Raw genomic sequence first — 21623 nt, forward strand, 5'->3', positions numbered from 1 at the left:
ACATACTGCCGGCTCCTCTCAACTTCAAGTTGCAGTGGTGCACCAAATCAATTGGCAGTCTTGGAGCTCTGTGAATTCCCTCTGAGCTGGAAACTATGCAGGTCCTAAGTGCTCACCAGGTGCTGGGGATATTTTGGCTAGCTCTGGGCTAGCTCTAAGTGCGCCCTACAATGAATGGTTTCTTCTCCTACTGACAGCATTTCTCTGAAAGAACTAAATTTATGAAGCCCAGTGGAGGCACCAGGGTAGTGGTAGGGGTGGAACTATAATATTTAGGATTTGCTCAGTTTACGTGCAAAAAACTATGTCAAGCTAGACTTCCTTCTGTGGTAGGCACATGAGAAAGGATCCAGAGATGCTGGATCCTAAGGTTGTCCCTGCATCTCTAAGTACATTGCAACTGCTCTTGGTCATACCGGGAAGAAGGGTAGCCCCAATCATTCTGGATTTTAAGGATAAAAAAAATTAGTCCTATAGAGAGGCTAAAAGCAAAGGTAGATTTTTCTTTGTTTGAAAAGTGTAATATGAACAGTGCCACCCAACTTTTTGGCTCAAAGCTTCATCTACATAACAATGCAATGCAGTCATTAGTTATACCACTCCGGGGCATCTTTTCTGAGATAATGAAAATATTAGGCATGCTATTAATACCACCCATTTCACATGTTGATGTGATAAATGATTGTTTGTAGTGCTTACCTTCTGTGTTATTTTATATTCTGTCCCATTTTTTATGTAAGTGAAACCTCTAAGCATTCCTGCCTTGAGCCCCTACCTTAGTGCATGCAGTCTTTAGATCAAACCCAAAGAAAAACTGAATAATCATATTCCCAGCAAGAACAAAGGCTTGGCTGAGCCCATGGTTCAAGGTATGAAACGTGGTCCTTGAGCATGCAGTGGGCTTTGTGCAACACGTACACAAGGACCATCCTTTCCAGGCAGTGTGTGTGTTCTCTTCCACAACCAGCAGGGTGGTATAGCCCCCAGCAGACTGACAGGGGTTCCTGCCTCCCCTCCACTGCTGAGCCTCTACTAGGGAGCTAAAATGTTGAAAAGTGCATTTATTTAGATTTCTTTAATTGAAAAGGAAAGATAGCTACAGAAAAAGTAGTTGTGTTTGGACTGTATTCTGTCTCCTTAATCTCCTATGTGTCTATACCAGGTCTGCAGCAGCAATACACTAACAAACACTGCTAAGTCAGACTTTACTCTTCACCCTTCACACTTTGTACTCATTAACTACAGCCTTCCCGTGGTTGTGCTTGGATGATTTTTCCTGCTCATTCCTGTTTGTCATGTCCTCTTCTTCCAGTACTTATCTTTGAGGAGCAGAAACCAGAAACCTTGATTTGCTACTGAGAAAAACACCAACAAGGAGGTGCTTTCTACATCTCCTTCTGAGAACCTCATGTCACAGCCAGCAGAGGAATTGGTGCTAAATTGCCATAACTGAATATCTGAGGCGTGAGCTCCATCCAGCCTCAGTAAATGCTGATAGGCAAAGACTTGCAATAGAAGAAGTCACTGAGGAGAACTCTGCAGAGCTGATGTTGAAAGGTGACTAGGAAGCCCTAATCCCTTTGGATCAGGACACAGCCAGGTGCTGAAAGGATCAGTCTTTGGTTTATGGAGAAAATTATGATTCTTGCCAAAATTCCTTGATTGTTTCAGACAAACTAGATTCACCAGAAAGACTTGTTTTTACATTGTCATTTTTATTTTTGAAGATTATCTTCTGAAAACAAGAGCCTTCTTTGCTGTCGTTTTGATACATGTGATTTTGTCATGGACATCCTTTCCTGGCTGATTGAGTAGTGTTGTTCCAGAATGTCAGACCTCCTCTGGATTTTAAACGTACTCCACCAAATCCACCTTAGGGTGAATCTCCATGATAGAAGCAATACTGCCTTCAATGATTGCAGTGAACATAACTTAAAATATATTTACTGATTTTGCAAGACTTTTTAATGAGCTCTGGAAATTTTTCAAAACTATTTAATATCCTTAGAAGAAACCTAGTATAAAAATAAAATATTACTTATATAAAACACATCAGGATGCCATGGAGGGAAAGAGCCATATACAGACCATTTACTCTGCTCAAAGTGGATTTAGGACTCAACAGTGTGCTGAGAAAGTTAAACTGCCTATTAGCCAGTGCCAGCTGCACCAGAGGCTGTTTTCAGATGTGTTTAATGGGCAGGGATCCAGCATTACTGTCATATCTACTTCCATCCTTTGCCTGTCCCTGTCCCTGAAGTATGTAGTGGTATTTCCATATTGTATAAAGCCTATTTAGTAGTGAAGATCCTTTCTTGAGCAATTTTATAGCTTCAAGACTCAGGCAAAGTAAAAAAAGAAACACCAGCACCCTCTTCCAAAAAAAAAAAAAAAAAAAGAAGATCGTTTTCCCCACATAAAGAAAAGTAAGTCTATCAATTTAAAACATCCATCCAGACTCCTGCTGGTCTCCTTTTATTTTTTTTTTCCCTAGTTTTTAATTACTTTTCTCTTAACAGCTCCTCATGACAAGATATCTCTCTTCCCAGCCCAGAGGGAATGACTGAGGCTTCTGTTTGACTATCCCAGTGTTTTTCTGACAGCTGTACTGCTAGCTTTGCCTTCTTATCTTTTTTTGTTGCTGTTTTTCCTTAGCTCTTGGGATTGGCTAATAGAAGATCTCTGTTGTGAAGCACATCTACAACGTGGCAGGGTCATTTTTTCCCTCTGGCAAAGGAGTTTTTGTTTGCAACAGGTGAAGATGAGTTGGTGCAAACAGCAAGCTGTGTGTAGTAGTAACTCCACCAACTTTGAGGGTCTTTATCAGAGTACCTAACTCAGTGACACATACAAAAGAGGACATGAAGCTGGTCTCTGGAAAGGAAGTACAGAAGACTTCTGAGCTTGTGCCAGACCCCAGTGAAGTCCAAGTGAGTGCCCAAGTGTCCTATCATTGTCCTTTCCTGTTAGTACATGGAGCACAATGGGACAGCAGTCCTACTAAGAACCTCTAGGGGCTACTGCAGTTCAATAAATTACAATAAATAAAATGAAAACCCAGTTTTGAGTCTGATATGGGCTGTGTTAATCTCTGGTGTGCTATCTGGGACTTCAGAAGAGTTACATGCAATGGAATACCGCCCACTGAGCCTTTGCTGACTGCTCTCACATTGCCACGAAGGATAAAGGATCACAGTGAGTACACACTGTCCTCTTAGGACGCAGTGTTTTGTCTTGTTTTCCTGGAGGACGAAATAGTCTTTCAGTACTCTTTCTTGCTTTGTTCCCTGCTTTCTGATAATACTATAAAAGTAGCATCTTTAGCTTATGCTGGGTTCTGCAGAGATCACTCCAACTTTATGTACATAACAGTTATTTCACTCTTTGCTAGCGCTTTAATGAAATTTGCTTTTATTTGAGTTAATAAGAATGAATGTTTTACTAATTTTCTCTTTAAAGATACCATTCACCCTTGATAATTCTCTCCCACCACATGGGGTTTGGTTCACTGTGAAGTGTTGCATGCGCCATACGAGGCGTAGCAAGAGAATGTTCATGTGAGAGAAGGAGCAAGCTTGAGAGCAGAATATTTAAGAAACTCAGAATTTAGGAGGAAATCTCTGCAGGATATTACAGCAAATTTCACTCCAAGAAGGTTTCACTATGTCAATAGGCGTAACACAAAGGCTGCCTGTTGTTTCACAAACAATGAATCTTCTCCAGCCTATAAGTAATGTAAAGTCTCAAGATCTTTAAAAAATTCTGCTAGCTTGAGGCTACCTACCCAGCATGCCTCCTTGTTTACAACTTCCACTACAAACATATATTGTGTTTGTTTTCAGACAGACATCAGCTTTCCCGACTCCTGCAATGAACCTCCAGTACATATTAGCAGCAGGCTTTTAAGCAGTTTTTATATCCAGTGACGCTGGACAGCATGATCATGGAGTGGTTGGCTCTACACCACGGAGAAGTGATCTCCTTGGCAGGAGATGTGTGGTGCAGCCCCTTCACCTACAGTGGTAATGAGTTACTGCCATCAGCTGCCACGCCTTATCTGCTCTTCAGGCAAACTCCCTTAAAGCCATTTATAAAGGTAAAATTAAATGATGCGCTGAGTAAAGATGCTGCCACACCTTACATGGATCTTGGGCATATAAATGGGATCTACACAAAGGAATGGATTTGTAAGGTTCAATTTTTGGTCCAAATTTTTGTCCTTTGTGTGAGAGGGCCTGAACTCCCAACATCTCCAAGAGTGCAGATGAATGTCCTTACCGCTTGAGCCCTCTTCTGATTTTGTTGGTCACTCATACTGCATTTTTGTGTGCAGATAAGTAAGCCCAGGGGAGAGACCTTGTGCTTAGGCTAGTATATCTTGCCAAGGTTAGGACCCCTTGCACGGAATAATGTGCTTGGAGTCTGGCAGGATGCCGAGGGCACAGACCCTGTACGTGTCCCTTCCTAACCAGCAGTGTCTCATAGGAAATGCAAGTGCTTCTCTGTTTTGTCTGGTGTCTGATCCTGTCCCTATGGGTATGGTGTACTCTATGACAAGTGTTTGTTCATGTTGTTTTTAGAATCTCATTAGATTGTAGACGCTCAGAAAGAGGTTTTGTGTGCAGTCAGGAATACAGAATCCTGGGTATTTGTAGAGCTTACAGACAGGAAAACAAAAGTCAAGATGCTGATGGAGTGTGGGCAATCGAGATTTGGATAGCAAGTCTGAAGTTAAGCAGTTAAAATCCACTTTCTTTCAATTTCATCCACTTTCACTCTTTATTGGAATGATCCTGAAACACATTGTTCAAAAAAATCAAATTTGGGTAAAGGACAATTTAGTCTATAGTTCTACACTTCAAATGAAAAATTCGTAATGATGAAAGGCTTCTGTCTGGGACCTGAGTCTTGGCTACTTCTAAGCATCCTCAGAGTTTTCTCTTTGTTGTTACCCACTCTGGTTTTCCTGGAGGCTTTTTACACATGAACCAGAATTTTTAAAAGTGAATGCAATTTATTTAAAAGCACGTTTGATGTTCAAGAAGAGATAAATAGTTCATTCTAATACAATGTAATAGACCAAGACTATAACAGGGTATGGCCCACACCAGAGAGCTGGATTGATTGTTGGGATCAGTCGAGGAACAACTGCAAGCCATAACCATCATTCAGATTTTTTATTCTGTATGGGAAGGGGCATCCACCCAGATCTTTCCAGTTTTCTAAATCTTGGCTGACAGGTGTCCATCCACACAATGACAGCAACACAATACACTGCTAGACACAGAGGGAAGATCCCCTCTCCCCTGCTTCGGGCTGATTCACTGAGGATATAAGGGAAGTACTTTCTTGGACAAACTATGACTGAACCATTGCATCAGTGATACCCATTTAGGAGCATTCAGCCTGGCAGTTGCATAATCATGAAGCATACCTGCAAAATATAAGCAAGAAAAGCCTCTAGTTAAGTGAATTTAAGAAAGCAGCAAGGGGGAGGGAAGGTTCACCAAGTCAGATAATGTTCCTGTCCATCCCCCAGGAGGTGAGCTATTGTCAGGCTTTCATTAGCTCTTAAAATTCCAGCTGCACATCGAATTTCCAGGCCCTACATATCCAACTAAGGTATTACTTCCTTACTGCCCAAGTCAGGTTTTGTGTTCTACAAATGCTCTCCAGAAATATCATTATAAATCCATAGCTGAAAGGGCCTGTGCATCTTAAGTGCTCTATCATTTTCTACCTCTGAATATTCTGCCAGCAGAGATTTAGAACATTGGCTCTGTAAATGCTTTCATGTCAAGACTAAAGGCAAAACTTGTTTAATTCATTCTTTGACCCAACAGCAGCTTTATCTTAGGTTATCACTTGTTAAGCTCTCTAGAATGTTTTAAACATGAAGGGGGCTGCTGTGTATATATATCCAGTGTATTGTATTTTACTTGTACAAATTTGACAGTAGTGATCCATAAACATCAAACCATTTCCTTTCTGTGCTGCAAAATATGCTTTTCTTTATCTCCAGTCCCAGGGTGTGTAACCCATCCTAGACAAAAGAACAAAACAAAAATTGTATTTTATTTTCTACCCAATTTGTAATTCTTTATTGTAGGTCACTAGAGGTCACAGATCTATATACATCTGCTTATGTGTATATATTTTTATATTTTCTTGTGTGTATAAAATAAAGTTTTGGTGTGCATATAAATATACCTGTATGTACTGTTTGGGTACATGTGTATTTATAAGTATAAATATGCACACACATGAGGACAATTTTGCATGCTGTGGTGTAAATGGAGGACTGTAGTTATATATCAAATGTACTGCAACCTGATTAGAATAACAACTAAGGTTTACTGTACATCAAAATAATTTACACTACTCTGGGTAAACCCATCATTTCTGTAAGCACAGGATTTATCTCTAAGTTGTCAAAACACAACTGTATTTAAAAACAGCATCTAAAAATGACCCCTCAGAAATGACATCAACAGAATCCTTTTGGATTTACATTACATAACATGTATCAGAGACTCAAAGGCCTTGTATTATAGAGTCACAAGACTCTTGATATCAGTCTGTATATTTACTCCCAACAGTGGTGTTTTCTACACCGTAGGACAGATAACTTTTCACCCGAACACCCCATTCTTGGGTTGAAGTCTGATTCCTCTCTCTCTGAACATCATGACAAGATCTGAGTACTTGCCATCCTTTTATTGCCTCTTTTAAAAACCCAAAACAACCAGCCAAAGCCAAAGTAAAAAAAACCCCAAAAATAACCCCAAACCATCAATTGGGTGGGAGCCTCGAGGGGAGGCTTGTAATGTCTTGCAATACATTCCCCAATCCAGAGAAGCAGGGGACCAAGGGCCGCAATGCAGGCAGCGGAGTTCAACCCTGTGCAGAGACATGGATGCTATTTCAAATAGTTCAACCTCAACACCCATCTTATCTTCTATTTACCCACTGTGACATCAGCACAAAAGGGTTTAATAAGCACATACTAGACTAGAATGAAACTGCAAAGCTCAGTGTCTGTTCAGGAAACTGCCTGCTACTTGCTGATACCACCTTCCAAAACTACATGCTACAGTCCTTGGGTCTACCTGTGACTACCAAGCTGGAGATGGGGAAGCCCTCAGCTGGTGGTGGCTGCTGGTGGCTGTGGTGTGTCACAGAAGCTCAAGCAACCCCTGTGACTAAGTGCCAATCAGTTAAGACATGGGCACTAGCAGCAGCAGACCTCTGTCAGATGCCTTGGCCCTGAGTAATTTCTCAAGAAGATATGTTAACAGAAGGAACATGAAAACAATACCCTGAATGGAAGTACAGGACAGCAAAAGTTACAGCTCCATCAGGAAGGAGGTACTTTAGAAATGTGGTAGACAGCTTGACAAAGTTTAAATCATCTGCTTTGTAACTGCAAGTAATAGTTGCCAGCAGCAAGGGGCATACTTAGAAGAGAGTTTTCTTTTTGACACCTGCTTGTTTTGAAGCGCTTTATGGTTTTAATAGTTTTCAGTTGGTGCAGGCAGCAAAACCTATGAAAATACAGTGTAGAACTGCAGAAAGAATGTGCCTCGTACAGAATTAACTGGTTGTGGCACGCGTACAGAGCAGACAGCAGGGTGAGCAAGAACAGTGTGCTAAAGAGAGTTAGAATCAGCCCTGACTAATAAAAACCAGCAGAAGATGTTACCTAGAGTGAGATTCAGCTGTCAAAAAAGTTAGATGTCTAGTCAAATCTAATCCCTTATGTTCTTGAGGCTGGTGAGGCACCAGCACAAAAGGCAGCTCCAGAGGTTAATGAATCTCAGCTATTTGGAAGAAAGCTTAAAACAGGAAGATCTGTCCTCTCAAAGGAGCAAAACCAAATACCAAGGATAAAACCTCCTTACTTTTTCCACAGTTGCAGTAACATGAACTGAACCACATTTATGACCCAAGCTGATGCTCATAAGGAAAGAACACTAACACAATAGACATGCTGGAACAGCCAAAATCCTCTGTTTTTCATGTGTGGTTGGGGTTGGAGGGAAATAAATTTGTAAAATACTCCAACACCAGGCACTGTGAAAGATGTAGACAGACAGTGGGAGGCATTTCTGCTAAACTCTCGTTCTATGCCATGAAAGCTAAAAGGGTTTTAACTCTATAACTATAACCAAAATATTGAGCCCCAGACAAGGTATACTGAGGTCCCTGATGCACCAGATGCCAGAAAAATTTTCAATTTCTGTAATTTTAGTTCCATTTTGAGTCCAGAATGGCTTCTATTTCAATTTGCTGCCATAACCTGTAACAAAGGAAAATCATAGCTCACACTGAACAACAAAACCATATATTTATTTCTTTTTAAAGAACGTATGAATATTTTTAAGAAGTATAAGTAGTTAGAAAGCCCTGAGACCAGTTGATGTTAATGATTTTCTATTCAATGCATGGATTTTTCTTAAATAAATAAATAAATAAATCAGCTGTTAATACCGTGCTTATTCGTCCACTAATGTCATAGCCATGAAAAAGGTATGTATACAATGTAGTATGCTCCACTGGCACTGAGACAATGACACCTTTTTAGAGTGTGAGTAGAGAAATTATTTCAGACATATATTTGGAATATCTATTTGAAGCTATCATGTTTCAGTGAATAAAATGTGTTTATCCATGCTTACTCTGCAATCAAATCTAGCGCTGTAGTTTAATGGGCTGATATCCTCATCGCTTTAACTTTCTTGCTTGACAGGGGATCAGCCTCTCTTTGATGCCCACATAGAGTAGGCAAACTTGCAGATTTCAATCCTTCTGGAATTCTTCTCTGAGATAATAAGCTATAGTGTACCTTTTGGCCTGACAAAGAAATTGTGAGTCTGGCAGCATTCCCCTCAGACAGGGCAGGACCTCAGAGAGGGGCTATTGGTGAGGAAACTTCATCGTCAATGTCATTACAAAAAAGGTAGCTCCTTAGAAAAATGCTTGAAACACATGCAGAGAACTAAATTAGCCATGAAGAACAACAAAACCCAGTCTATCACCACTTAGAAAAAAATACCCAGATGAAAGTTATGGGACTAAATAACCTGAACTTGAATGGAATTATCTGGGCGTTTTTTGTTTCCTTGTGGGTCATATAGAAAGAAAAAACAGTGCTACACCTTTGATGTAGTTTTAATAAATATTCAAAGTCCCTTCAATTACTGCCTGAATAATTACTGTGGATGCAAAAAAAAAAATGCGGAAAACCAGAATGACTTTCTGGTCTTCCTCAGGGGAATAGCCTTTGGAAGTAGCAGCACTGTATAACACTGTATTGTATGCGAGGCAACTTCAAAGAGAGGAAAGGAGAGAGATGAGAATAGTAGATGTTGTAAGCCCCTCAAAGGCACTATCTTGCTAGCTGTGCATGCAGAAAAGTCTACTTTAGTGCTACAGCCTTGTGCCATGGTGATTGGCCAACTACGGTTTTGGAAATGATGCTTTCTGGCTCTTTGTGCCCTGAAGGAAGTCTCTGTACATTACCTTGCTGTCTGCTTCACTGAATCCTTCACAGTGAAAAAAACCTGGCCATGAGAAACAGAGAATGTTTTCAAGCCAAAACACATGAAGACACTTCTCTTGGTAGTGAGAGTTTAATTCCAGGGATCATTATCAGCGCATCTTATGCTTTGATCCACTGCTAGGCTTGTTGAGACCAGCCTTTTCCAGAAGCACACCATGATCCCTCTTGTGATTCCCCACAGAACTTCAGCAACACCACTTCTCTCATGAAAACAGGCAGAACTTTGTGATAGATGTTTTTAAGCTATTAGAGTTGAAGAAAATATTTTGTACTGTGCTGGTGAAGGATATTGGAAGGTCTACATGGTGTCTCTAAAAAGGCTGATATCACCAAGTCATGTTGTGCTCTCATTCTAGAGGTCCAAGAAAGCCTTTAATTCATATTGAGGAAGAGACATCTTGTTATCTCACTCCATCCCTCAAGTTACTAGCTGGACAACCCTGTATTCCCCACAATAACAGAATGGTAGGGTCCTACTCTCAGGTTTTTTCATTCATTACCTCAATGTCCCTATTATAGTTATTAGTTCACCTGACTCTCTGATTGCAAGGATGGCTCAGTGGACTCCATAGCCTGCCAATTTTCAAAGAATTCTATCATCACACACTGTGTGGACATGTCCTCTCAGTCTCAGAGAATCAAGTAGCAATGACTGAACATCATGTGGATACACAGTCATGTCCTATGATGCTGCTGTCTCCCAGTGAATCTGAAGCGTGTTGGTCTTAGCAATTGCAGAACTTTCCTAAAACTTAAAAATGCCAACAAGGGTTCAAATACTTCATGCCTTGGTCAAGCCAGTTGAAAGACTGAGGAATACTGAGGATGAGGGATAAACCTCTCAAAATCAGAACATGGGTATGAAAGTCATCCTTCTCTACTTCAGCTTCCTGTATTGCATTTTATAATTTCTGCCCTCAGACAGCTGCTTTAGGGGGCCTGTATGGGGAGTGCTGGGCTTCCTCTATTCCTATTTCCATATATAGGGCAGTCTCTGCTACTGACTCTTGATACTCACATTTCTGTTTTGGAGAATGCAACCCACATCAGTTGAAGCTTGTGAGTGACGGGGAATTCTGCAGAGGAAACAGGATCCTTCTGTTCTGCTACTGCTGGTTAAAAAAGACTCCCTTTCTGATTGTCATGCCAGTGATCCACAACTTTCTGGGTTGAATAGGAGCTATATTTATTATGTCTTGCCTTCTTCTGTGATTCAGCAGCAAACAGGCTGAGATTTACAAACAAAAGTAAAATGACATCAGCAGTTGTCAAATACAAAAAGACAAAAGTGACAAAGACATTTTGCTTTAATACTTCTAAGCAGATACTGCAAGTAACAGAATGCACACTCAACCACAAAGGAATATTCAACATGGAATTTTAAAACAGTTGCTAGCATTCATGTCTTGGAGAAAGAAATGTTCTTGCCTGCCTCAATAGCAATTGGCATTTTTTGGTCAGCTGATCAAAGATGGGCACAGCAGCGGCTGTGGGCAGCTGCAGCAGCTGAGCCAGTGAACCCTGGCACAGGGACAGAGCCAACAGGTGCCAGCCAGGCAGGCAGCACCTATGCACAGCATCAGCCTCGTACAAGACCTCAGGAGGACATGGGGATGGTGCATGCCCTTCCAGCTATGCTAGGCACTTCTTTGCTGTTACAACTAGTTCCTGCATTACCAATACTGAGGGAAAATGAAGGGTTAAAGGCAGGGTAGTCATGGATCTCTAACTGTGCTACTCTGTGTATGGTCACTGAGCTCCTATCAGTTACCAAGCCATCCACGTTATCCACAGACAAACTTGCCCACTAAGCTAGGGGGAGACCATATACCAGGCTTTTCTGGAGCAGCACTAGAAGCACTGCCGAACTTTGTGCCTTGTTAATCACTTGGTGTAGTGAAAACAATCCAGTAAATTCCTTGTCAGCATCTAATAATTTTCTTTATCTTTCTCCAGTTTTCTATGTAACTCACAGAATCAAGAGGCTAATTCATCCCATAGATCTAGGCTTTCTGCTATAATCGGGTATCCTGTTTGGCATTTCCTTATCTGATCAGCTTCTCTTGTACAGAAGGATGAGTAAATGAGGACCATTCAGATAAGAATTGATCAGGGCTTATTCCTTAGAGCCCAAATCAGACTTTTTCTGATGCTGAAGCAGATGCTGCCCATCTTTCAAAGACAGGTGCTCATATATTTCTGACCTTTCCTTCCCACCACAGAGAAAAAGGGCCTGAAACACAGAAAGAAAGATATTTTGCTATGGGCTTATATTCCTTCACCTATGCTTCTCTTTCTGCCTCTCCTAGATTCCCTTGATCAAGAGTCTCTTGATCTTTTGGTTCTGAAAGTCATCACACCAAGTTTCAAAGATCCAATCATTCATAAGTTCTCCCTCCGAGAAATATGTCAAACTCATTTTGCATGTTTGTCTCTGATCCTCTTTACAGATACATTTAAGAACTTCCCTGCAGTAACATTCCTACTCTTCACCTTGCATCAGATGATTCCTTTCTCTTTTCAAAACTAAATGCCAGATTTCTTTTGATCTCAGGAGTGAAACTGACTTTTTACCTCTGTTTTCTTAATAGCTGAGGGGAAGCATTGTCAGTTTTGAAGATTTCAGCTCATGGTATTTTCTGCTTGAACAGAAGCATAGCCAAAGCATGTATTTTTCACCTTAGATAATATGCCAATTCTCTAAGGGCAAGAGGCTCAACAGGTAAATGGGCATGAATTTTACAGGAATCAGCTATCTAAGTTAGACCAGCTGAGATTCTGGTTGGAGAAATCAAAAGCAATCTGTTCTAGAGAGCAAGTACAGTCAGCAATTGACTTTAAGTTGCTTTTCTTTTCAATGCATATTCTTGGCTTGAGGATATCAAAGAGTTTTCTTCTGACTCTTCCTTGTACTTTTTTGTGGTCCTACTTGGGTGTAAGTTCACCCTCACACTACGTATTCACTTTCACTCTACCTTGCTTTTAGACTGGGTGCTGAGCTGACATCTCTATGAAAACTGTCTGACACATCCTATGGCTGTCACTGAGCAAGACCAAGTGGCCTCTTTTTCTGCTCATTGGTTTCTCATACTTCAGTGACTCTCCTGTTTATTTTTGGAGGGCCTTGTAGCTCTGCTTCATTTCCTGCACAAACTAACTGCTGCAGTTGAGTAGGATGAAAGGATCCATGCCCATTTTTCTTCCACATTGCCCTTTCTTCATGCATTTTTCCCCCCTATCCAATGGAAACAATGACTGAGTTAGGTGGTAGATTTCAAGTCCCAACAAATAAACACACAGTGATGAGTCCTTGACTTCATTGCATGTTCCATAATTAACAGAATTCCTTTCTTGCATAGGTGGGAAGGTATGCATCAGCACTGCTGCCTGGCCAGTGTATTTGGAAAATGGAGTTTGGTGGAGAGGCAAAGTCCCCAACAAAGAAACAGAACAGGATCTCTGGAGTGCTGTGATGGCTCTTCAGAACTGAAGTATTTCATGCAGTTTCTTGGTTTGTCTGCTCAGGTTTTCAATGAAAAATTGAAATGTTCTATGGGAAGCAGAACCATTTCATGAATAATTCACTGCAACTGAAAGCTCACCTCTCGGTTGCAAAACAGTTTGATGTAAAAATTTTCAGTTGCTTCCAATCAGGACAAATGTAGAATTCTCTCTGTGCTGTCCTGGGGCTCAAAAGGCAACACAGCTGTTGTCCTGTATCTTCAGTAGCAATAAACATTTGATTAGCTTGTGTGCTTAAGATATAGGTGTGAGAAGAAGAAACAAGAACTAATTTACTGGAAGTCCCCTTGAATTCTCCTCTGAAATTATTTTGCTTGGGATTGTTTAGGCCAGGGATAAAGCTTAGTTTTTTCTTGCTTGTTTCTGTTGTATGTTTGTGTTGTGCAAAGGCCTGTTTTTTTCACACGTTTGAAAAAAATCAGCTTTATTTCTTATTCTGCCATTGTACTAGGTTTGTCACCTGTTTGCTATAAGTAATACTTTTCACTGAGATGGATTAAACTATTCAAATGCCTTTGAGCTGATGTGCTTCTAAACTAAATTCTGCAATAATTAATGAAGACATGTACTGTAAAAATAATTGTCCCAGTTTGGTGTAAGAGAGAAAACTGAGAGTGCCAGTTGCTTCATGGACAGCCTCAGCTGAAAGATCACCAAAAGCCACCGTAGGTGGTTTGGGAAGTTTTGACTGCGTCTACATTAGTCTCTCTTTCTGCAGAATATGTGCTTTCAATCCTCAGGACGAGTCAGTGGGCACCTTTCCCCTGATCATCTCCCTGTTTTTCTACCTGGCTATTGGAATATGGTAACATTTGGTGGAGGTGGTACATAAACCCTCTGGTTGCTTTCATCATTCTGTCAAAGAGAGGAAAATAATCAAAGTGCTGCAGCAAGAAAACAAATGGCCAAATAGCCATTGAAGCAGGAGGTTCCAACTCATTGGAGCTCAGCTTATTACAGGCCATATGCCTGAGTGGCTCCTCTCACCAAGTGCTTCACCCAGATATGGAAACAAGTGTGAAAGTGCCTGTGGTTCATCAGGCCTGATTTGCTATAACCATATGCAGCTACTGAGAGCACAGAAAATAAGAACCTGAAGAGGCTGTGGGGCTAACAGAAGAGAGAATCCTTGACAAGATACAACATTAACATATAAATTTCCCAAATATTTATGTAAAGATGATAACAGGCAATAATAATTTGTTTTTCCAAGCTCACAGCAGATGATCTTGTTTTAGTCCACAGGCTATATTCCTAAATTATGCAGCTTATAGGTAGAGAAATAAATTGAAATGCTCTTCTACTTTTAAATATCTAGATATTTTTAAATATCATGGGGTTGGATTAATAGTTTCTCTTGACAGATACCACTAGCTCACACCCTTATGCTCACCGTTTGCAGGGCTTGCTGTGTAAATGAGGGACTAAGCATATAACTCAGGTCCTGAATGATGGATGTGTTACAGAGACTGAATGGCAGAACTGCCAGAATAAGGAGAACAGAATGGGTGGAAGAAGTCTTTTTTTACCTGGCATTTCAGTTATCTTTACTTGGCAGAACTCTTTCCAAGAGCACTGAAGTGTCAGACCCCAGCCAGCCATTTCATTTGGGTGTTAGGAAGTCTTAATTTTCTAGAAAATGGAAGTGGCCCTCAGCAACAAAGAGCTTGCTCTAGAGCTGCTATATTCCCCATCCTCTCTGCACAGTACTTATTTCCTCACAGGGCTTAGTTGTTTAAGGACTTCTTCTGGAAGACATGCTCCTGCTAAAGTGTCTTTGCTAATTTGGAGAAAGCATTCTTTTCAGAATAACGATATGCAGTTTTAGTTATTCTGGAGGAGGTGCTCCGCTCTAAGTTCATACCATGTCCTTAATTCAAAAGGGTTTTCCTAAAGAAGATGGTGCTTCATCTCTCATCACCTGTTCCATATTTCTGCAGCCAGTTGTACAGCTCTGTGGCCTTTTTGTCCTCTATACTGGGGTTATGTCATCTGTCTAGTAACTCTTTGCGCACATAATTCACAGCACTGTCATAATTCACTACAGCTACATTGGTCCACCCACATTTTATAAAAAGGATGATGACAAGCTTTATTTCATTTCATTTATACTCCCCTTCTATGTGAGGGACTCCTGTCCTACCTTTGAAACCTTTCACCTTTATTTTCTGCTTTGGTGGCTTTTGCTTCCCCTTTTATATTGCCCACTTGAAAGCTTTTTTTATGGTTTGTGTGCCTTGCTTAACTTTCCTAGCAGCACATCAAGTAAGCATGCCCTTTATAACTCAAATGAGCTGTGCTGACAGCACTGGTCTGTCTCTGGTTTGGTTTGAAATGTTGTTACATGAAATCCTAAGGAAGGTGTCTAGACATGGTGCAGAGTACGCATCTCATGCACATTGTTAGAAGACATTACTAATCCCTCAGTGCCAGTTGCTGTCCTCACCCGTGTTAGTTCAAGGGAAAAAGAAAGGTTATATGACAATGTTTTTACCTGCACAGGATGGTTTTAACAGCCTTTCTTTTCACGTAACAATAAGCAAAACTAGATATGGAAATCTGGTTTCTTAGAAATTAAAAATATCATCTTACCAGTCTTAATAAATTTGCCATTCTTTGCTTCTGTGTTGCATAAAGGTCCATTAATTATTCTGCTCTCTCTGAACATGGCTCCAAAGAACGGGGTGACCACCTTTTTCAACAAAATTGCAGATTTACAATTTTCCAGCTCAGTGAATTGCTGGTATTTAAATATATTGAAAGGCCAGTGCCAGACTGCTCTGCCTCCTTGTGCTGCATTTTATTGGAAAGGGGGTGCTAGAAGGGGGCAGGAGGAGAGAAAGAAAAGGAGCAGAGAAGAAAATAACAGGGCAGGCAGATATGATGGTAGGAAAAGCCTTCAAAACCAGAAGGGATTAGAGTGCCTGGAGGGACCTAAGGCTCAGAGGTGGGTGGCCCTTGGTGTCTCCTCAACCCTTCTCTTGCTCCCAAAAGGGGGCGATGAACCTTACTAGGACCCTGGACAGGGCAAGGCTGGTTTCTCCCAAGAGATATGGTCCATCACTCTGGCTGTGAGATGAGGGCAAAGCTGGTCAAACTGCCTTTTGCCTCTTTGCCCAGGAAATATCAGAACAAAGCACAAACTCTGCACCATGCCTCAAATCCAGGTAGGTTTGACATGGCTGTGCAAACATGTGGGATGATTCATACTTTCTTTCAGGTCTCCTTGGCTGGGAAGGGGAAAGATGAGTCCGTGCAGGATTTTCCTCTTGTCTGCAATCAAAAATTGGTTTTATCCTTCTGTAATTGGAGAATTAACCCTGATGTTCAACTGGACCAAACTTATAAAAGTGTGAAAATCCCGTGACCCAGTGTCCATCTTGGGTGGAGCCCCTCGGAGGCTTTTTGACTGCCCAAGGTGTACCTACTGAAGGCCCTCAATAAATACCCGCTTTTATTCTCTTAATCTTGTCTAGACTCTGTTTCCAGGTAGCCACTCCTCCAAAGCGACAAAAGCAGCATGGCAATCTTCTAACAGCTCAGCTGAATCCCAGGAAACTTATTTAGAGGTGAGAAATGACTTCAGGTACATGGATCATCTGCTGAGAACAGTGCCAACTTGTGCCTGGTTTTAGACATGGATGGACCGGCCCAGGACCATCCCTACTGCCTGGTTGTGCCACGAGGGGTGGCAGGGCTGTGCCCAGGACAAACTCCCTGCCACACAGTCTCTCCAACCATTTTGTTTAAGAGCTGCAGAGACAGAAGAGAGTCTCAAAGGCCTTTAAATGTTGGCTCCCTGATTTTCTTTGGGTCTCTGTTTTTGAAACTAAGCTGCTGTGATAACAGCCAGGAGGCTTTAAAGTCTCTCCTCCTTTGTAGGAAATTTTACTGGAACTCACCCTGGCTTCCAGGTTGCACACATTGAATTCTGCTGTGTGTGAGGCTGAAAGAGGAGATGTCCATTTCCCTGTGGTGAAGGTGCCCAAGAGCCTCTGAGGGAAGTCCTACTGCTAAAATAGCATCCTTCTCTTTCCCCTCTTCCCATCATTGTCCTTCTTTTTCCTAACATGCCACACTGCATACACCAAGGTCTGTTCACACCTGTGCTCTGTGGTACTGGACAAAGATTTCTTTTTGGTTTGCTTGTGTTTGGTACTTGGATGACCTGGATACAAATCTCACTTGGAGTGGAAGCTTTCTTTGAGTTTGGCAAGTAGGCTGGAAATTATGTGAGAATCACCTCATCACAGATGACTCTACTGTATATCTGAGACTGTCACATCTGTCTCCCTCCAGAAGCCAGAAATTAAGAGAAGGAAATATGTCTAGAGCACAGTGCATCAGACTTACTTCATTCCTGTCTTAGGATGAGATAAACATGCCTCAGAGGGAACTGTTTCTTTCTGGCCACCGCAGGGTGGCCACGTTTGTAGTGGTCATCTCTATTATGGATAGCTACCTTTAGCCAAATAAATTGTACTGCAGCCACTCCTGTCTTTAAGTTTACCCTTTATAGAGGTGATACAGAAATTTTCCATTTGCAGAGATGTTGTGAAACTTAAATGCAGTAATTAATCAAATGCAGTAATGTGGCATCTATGTGGGGAGGTGAGAGTGGAATGGCAATGCTTATCAAACTGTGAATGTGATGAGCTGCCCTCCAAAGGCTGTCAGGGAGGAGTTGGCACTGGCACCTCTGCTCAACTCCACGTTCATGAGGAACTCAGGGAGTCACATCCATTGCCTCATCTTTATCCTGAATTATTAGTAACATGGGCAGGTCATGAAGTAGATGGTTTGTTGCAGGAAAAGGCAACATTGAAACCTCAGCCTTTATGGATGCTGACGTTCCTCAAGAGAAGTCACAGCCATAAATTGGCAGAAAGTAGAGATACCATGAAATTATTGTCAAGGGAGACAATGGAAAGAGAACTTGATGTAAAATGTCTTTTTAATTCCTTTTTATTGAAATTGCTTTACTTTATTTATGTTTATCTCTATCACACACACACTGAAAAAATCCAGGGTTCCAGCAAAACTATATTTATTTTCAGTTTGTGTTGTTAAGAGAGAGGTTTTAATTTTTCCAAAAAGCAATGGGTTTACTGAAACCTTTTTTTAAAAAAAAATTCCTGTCCAAATACAAGGAAGCTGCATAGAAATGTTTCTTTTTTTCACATGTCACATTAAGAAATCAATTTTGCTACTTGCTTTAGCAAGATCAGGAGCTCATCCAAATTACAGAGCATGTGTCTGAATATTATATTTTTCTTTAAAACCCTGTTCTTGAAAGTCATTCTGTTGACCATATTCTTCATTATTAAGATTCTAGTCTTACTTTTTTCTAATTTTTGAAATTTTTAATCAGTCACAGTTCCCTGTTCCCACCTTCTTGATCTAAACATGGCAATAAATAGTTGTTTACAAGGCACAAAAATGTATCACAATAATTAAGGCAAGGCTGGGGCTCTGCTGGTGTTTGCTTACATTGCTGTGGAAGAATATGCATACTTATTATGAAAACTCACCTTCAGAAAAAGATAACTGTTTGCAGCTACAAATCAAATCTGTTTCTTCAATATATTTTAGTATATTTGCCAAAATCTCTAATCCTGGATTGCTCAGGTGGGTTTGAAAGAATGCTTTCCCTCTCTTGGCCTCTCACACACGTACACGTGCACAAACACTCATACACCAGGGCAAGTGCACAGAAATTTCATCAGGCATTTCAGTATTTGTTAGGCTTCACAATTCAAATTTGGTTTTTGTGTAAGGAGATTAGGAATTTGACTGACTTTCTGTGGCATATGGAGAATAAAAAGTACAATAAACTATGCTGAAGACTGGAGACCAGATAACAGTACATCAGCTGCTAATTGCTACGTACACCACACAGTTGCAAATGAAGCACAGCAAGAGACTTGAAGATTCTATTATATAGGATTATAACAATGGTCCATGAACAAAGCTAGAAATTCAGAAAAAAAGACCCAAAAACTCCAAAATAACAAAACAAACAGTTGGAAACCCTGTAGGGTTTTTAACAATTTTGTAGCTGGAAGGGTCTTCCTATAATTCTTTTCCATGACAGTGCTGTATCTCCCTCAGGTTGGAAAGAACAGCTCCTGGCAGCTTTCACAATCCAGACTAGCAGCAGTGAGGTTTACCCCCTGCAGGATCCTCCACTTTCTCTCATAGCTGCTCTGCACTACAAGAGGAAGAGGTGAAAGGGAGAGGAATCTGGGCACTGCAGGGCCACCTACCAGACTGGGTGTAGAGCAGGGTATTGGGCACAAAGAGCCTCTTCATGCTTTTTCTGTGCTCACAGCATTAAAACACCAGCTCTGTCATGTTTTGCTGTACATATGGGGTGCTCTTGTTCCCTCCTCTCCAGGCAGCAGGGGAAGCAGTGGAGCTGGTGCCTTTTGGGCTGCACACAACCCAGTGCTCTGGCCTTGTCCACATCCTTCTTTCAGAGGGGGCTGTGGCTGCTCTAAGACACTCTTTCAAGCTTCTCAAAATCTGCAGGAGCCACTTCTCAAATCTTTGGATATTTGAGTGCCTTCCAAACGTCCAAATGGGGCATCATTTTGCTCAGCTGAAGAGGATGTCTTGTTTTATTTAAATTATGTGTAAGGTCCTGTTGTAGTATGATTTTTTGTGGAGGTGAGATGTATGTCCCCTTGGGCAAAGTGAAGAATATCACTAGGCAACAATGTCAGCACACAAAGAAATTAAAGCAATACCACTTTCCTCACAAATGCAGGCTGCTCTGCTCTGTGCTTGCATAGCAGACTGGGCCAAGTCTTCTTATGTGGGAAGAGTAGAGAAGGTCTTCAAAGGAATTTCAGATAAACTACTCCTGAATGACTTTTTGAGAATTGATTATATTGAAGATGGACAGTTGTCAAAGACAGACACAGTTACTTTTCCATTTTGTTAAATATACAATTTACAATAATGCTAGTTTTTAGGGTTTTGTGTGGTTTGGGGTTTTTTTTCCTGTTGTTGATAAAGGCTATTTGTCAAAAATGTGGCTATTATGCCATTTTCAGTCCCTTATTTCCCTTGCACATATGGCAAAACCTGAGTTTTCAAACTGGAAAAAATATTTAGCATCCTAAAAATTATCTCTAGGTTGATTTGAAGAAACCTGTTGTCTGAAGAGACCTGTTGTCCTGAAGCCTTACTGAAATATGTGTACTGCTTCTGATATGTTGTGCATTACAGTGTCTTGTTCAGAAATACAAATACCTTATAGATAAAGAATATCAAAGAGATAAATAACTTTTTTGTTTGGAAGATTACTTTTATATTGAAAATATTTTGACCTCACTAAAAACAGAAAATAAATGAATTGAATGAAACAGCTTTTAAAGCAAACTCAAAAGTTTGCAGCATAAAGTACAACCAAATTTGTTCAGTCTTAGCTGTTGACACTGCACAGCCCTTTTTCACAGTGCAGCCTCATGCAGCCTCAGCCCATAGACCTTCCTGGTTCAGACTCTGCAGCCAGGCTTTGAACAAAAGGTGGGTTCCTCTACATGTGCTGGTGAGCACTCATAATGGCTGAGCACTCAGGTCCCCCACCAGGATGAAATCATGGTTTTCTGCCGATGCTGCTCCAGAGCCTACAGGTGGTTGCTTTTCCTTGAGGGAGAGTATTCATATACATATTCAGTGAGATGCCATCCAAGGTGACTACGGACAGCATAAGTAAGTACCAGTCAGTGAGCCATAACAGCCCATGAGCTGATATATCATTGTATACAGCATAAGGGAGCAACACATGACATGAATTCCTCAAAAGGCTTTGGAGAAGTTGATACTACTTTGGAAATACATTTAGGGCAACCAAGATTTGAATCTGCCTCCAATTTGGTGAGAAAGTAGCAGCTGTTTTAAGACTCAGTGGATGGCAATGGAGGGGTTCCTTCAGTAATGAAATTTATCACTCATTTGTACTTATATAATAACTACATTATAATTATATATATATATATATATGTATTAAGTAACATAAAGTAATAAATTACATTTCCAAGCTCCTGTGGATATAATTTTACAGGAACTAAAAGGATGTGAACAAAAAAATATGAGCCTAGTTTGGTTTATTTTTTTTTCCTCAGTACAAATGTGGCACTGTGCAAGCAGCTCTCAGATGGCTACAAGTTAAATTTTGTGTCTCTCTGGAATAAGAAGGCAATTTCATTGCAGCTGAGTGTTGCACAGACAGGGTGGCTGTAAAAATCTTCAGTCATTTGTGTTAGTCACAGAAGTTATAACTTTATTACTGGAAGACTGAACAGAGGCAGATTGCTTATGTTTTGGGGTAATTCTTTTTCCACTTTGTCTTTATTGTAATATCAGACAAGGTTTTACTGGTGTCACATAGACATTTGAGATTAACATGGAAAAGAATTTGGCCTTTCTGAGAGATTATGGGTTTAGATTATTTGAACATCTATTTTTGATTTTATTTTTGTTGTATCTTATAAAATATTTCCTTATAATCATTAACACACATAATTTTAGC

General features: G+C 40.7%; 1 long non-coding RNA gene across 1 annotated transcript; it reads left to right on the top strand.

The window, feature by feature from the left end:
* Positions 1-510: 510 nt before the first annotated feature.
* On the top strand, positions 511-16521 carry LOC116441003. Its single transcript, XR_004238832.1, has 3 exons — positions 511-3195; positions 3843-4096; positions 16305-16521. It is a non-coding gene; the product is annotated as an uncharacterized LOC116441003 (long non-coding RNA).
* Positions 16522-21623: the final 5102 nt, after the last annotated feature.

The sequence above is a fragment of the Corvus moneduloides genome, chromosome 3 (assembly GCF_009650955.1).
Source record: "Corvus moneduloides isolate bCorMon1 chromosome 3, bCorMon1.pri, whole genome shotgun sequence".
In the NCBI taxonomy this organism is placed as follows: domain Eukaryota; kingdom Metazoa; phylum Chordata; class Aves; order Passeriformes; family Corvidae; genus Corvus; species Corvus moneduloides.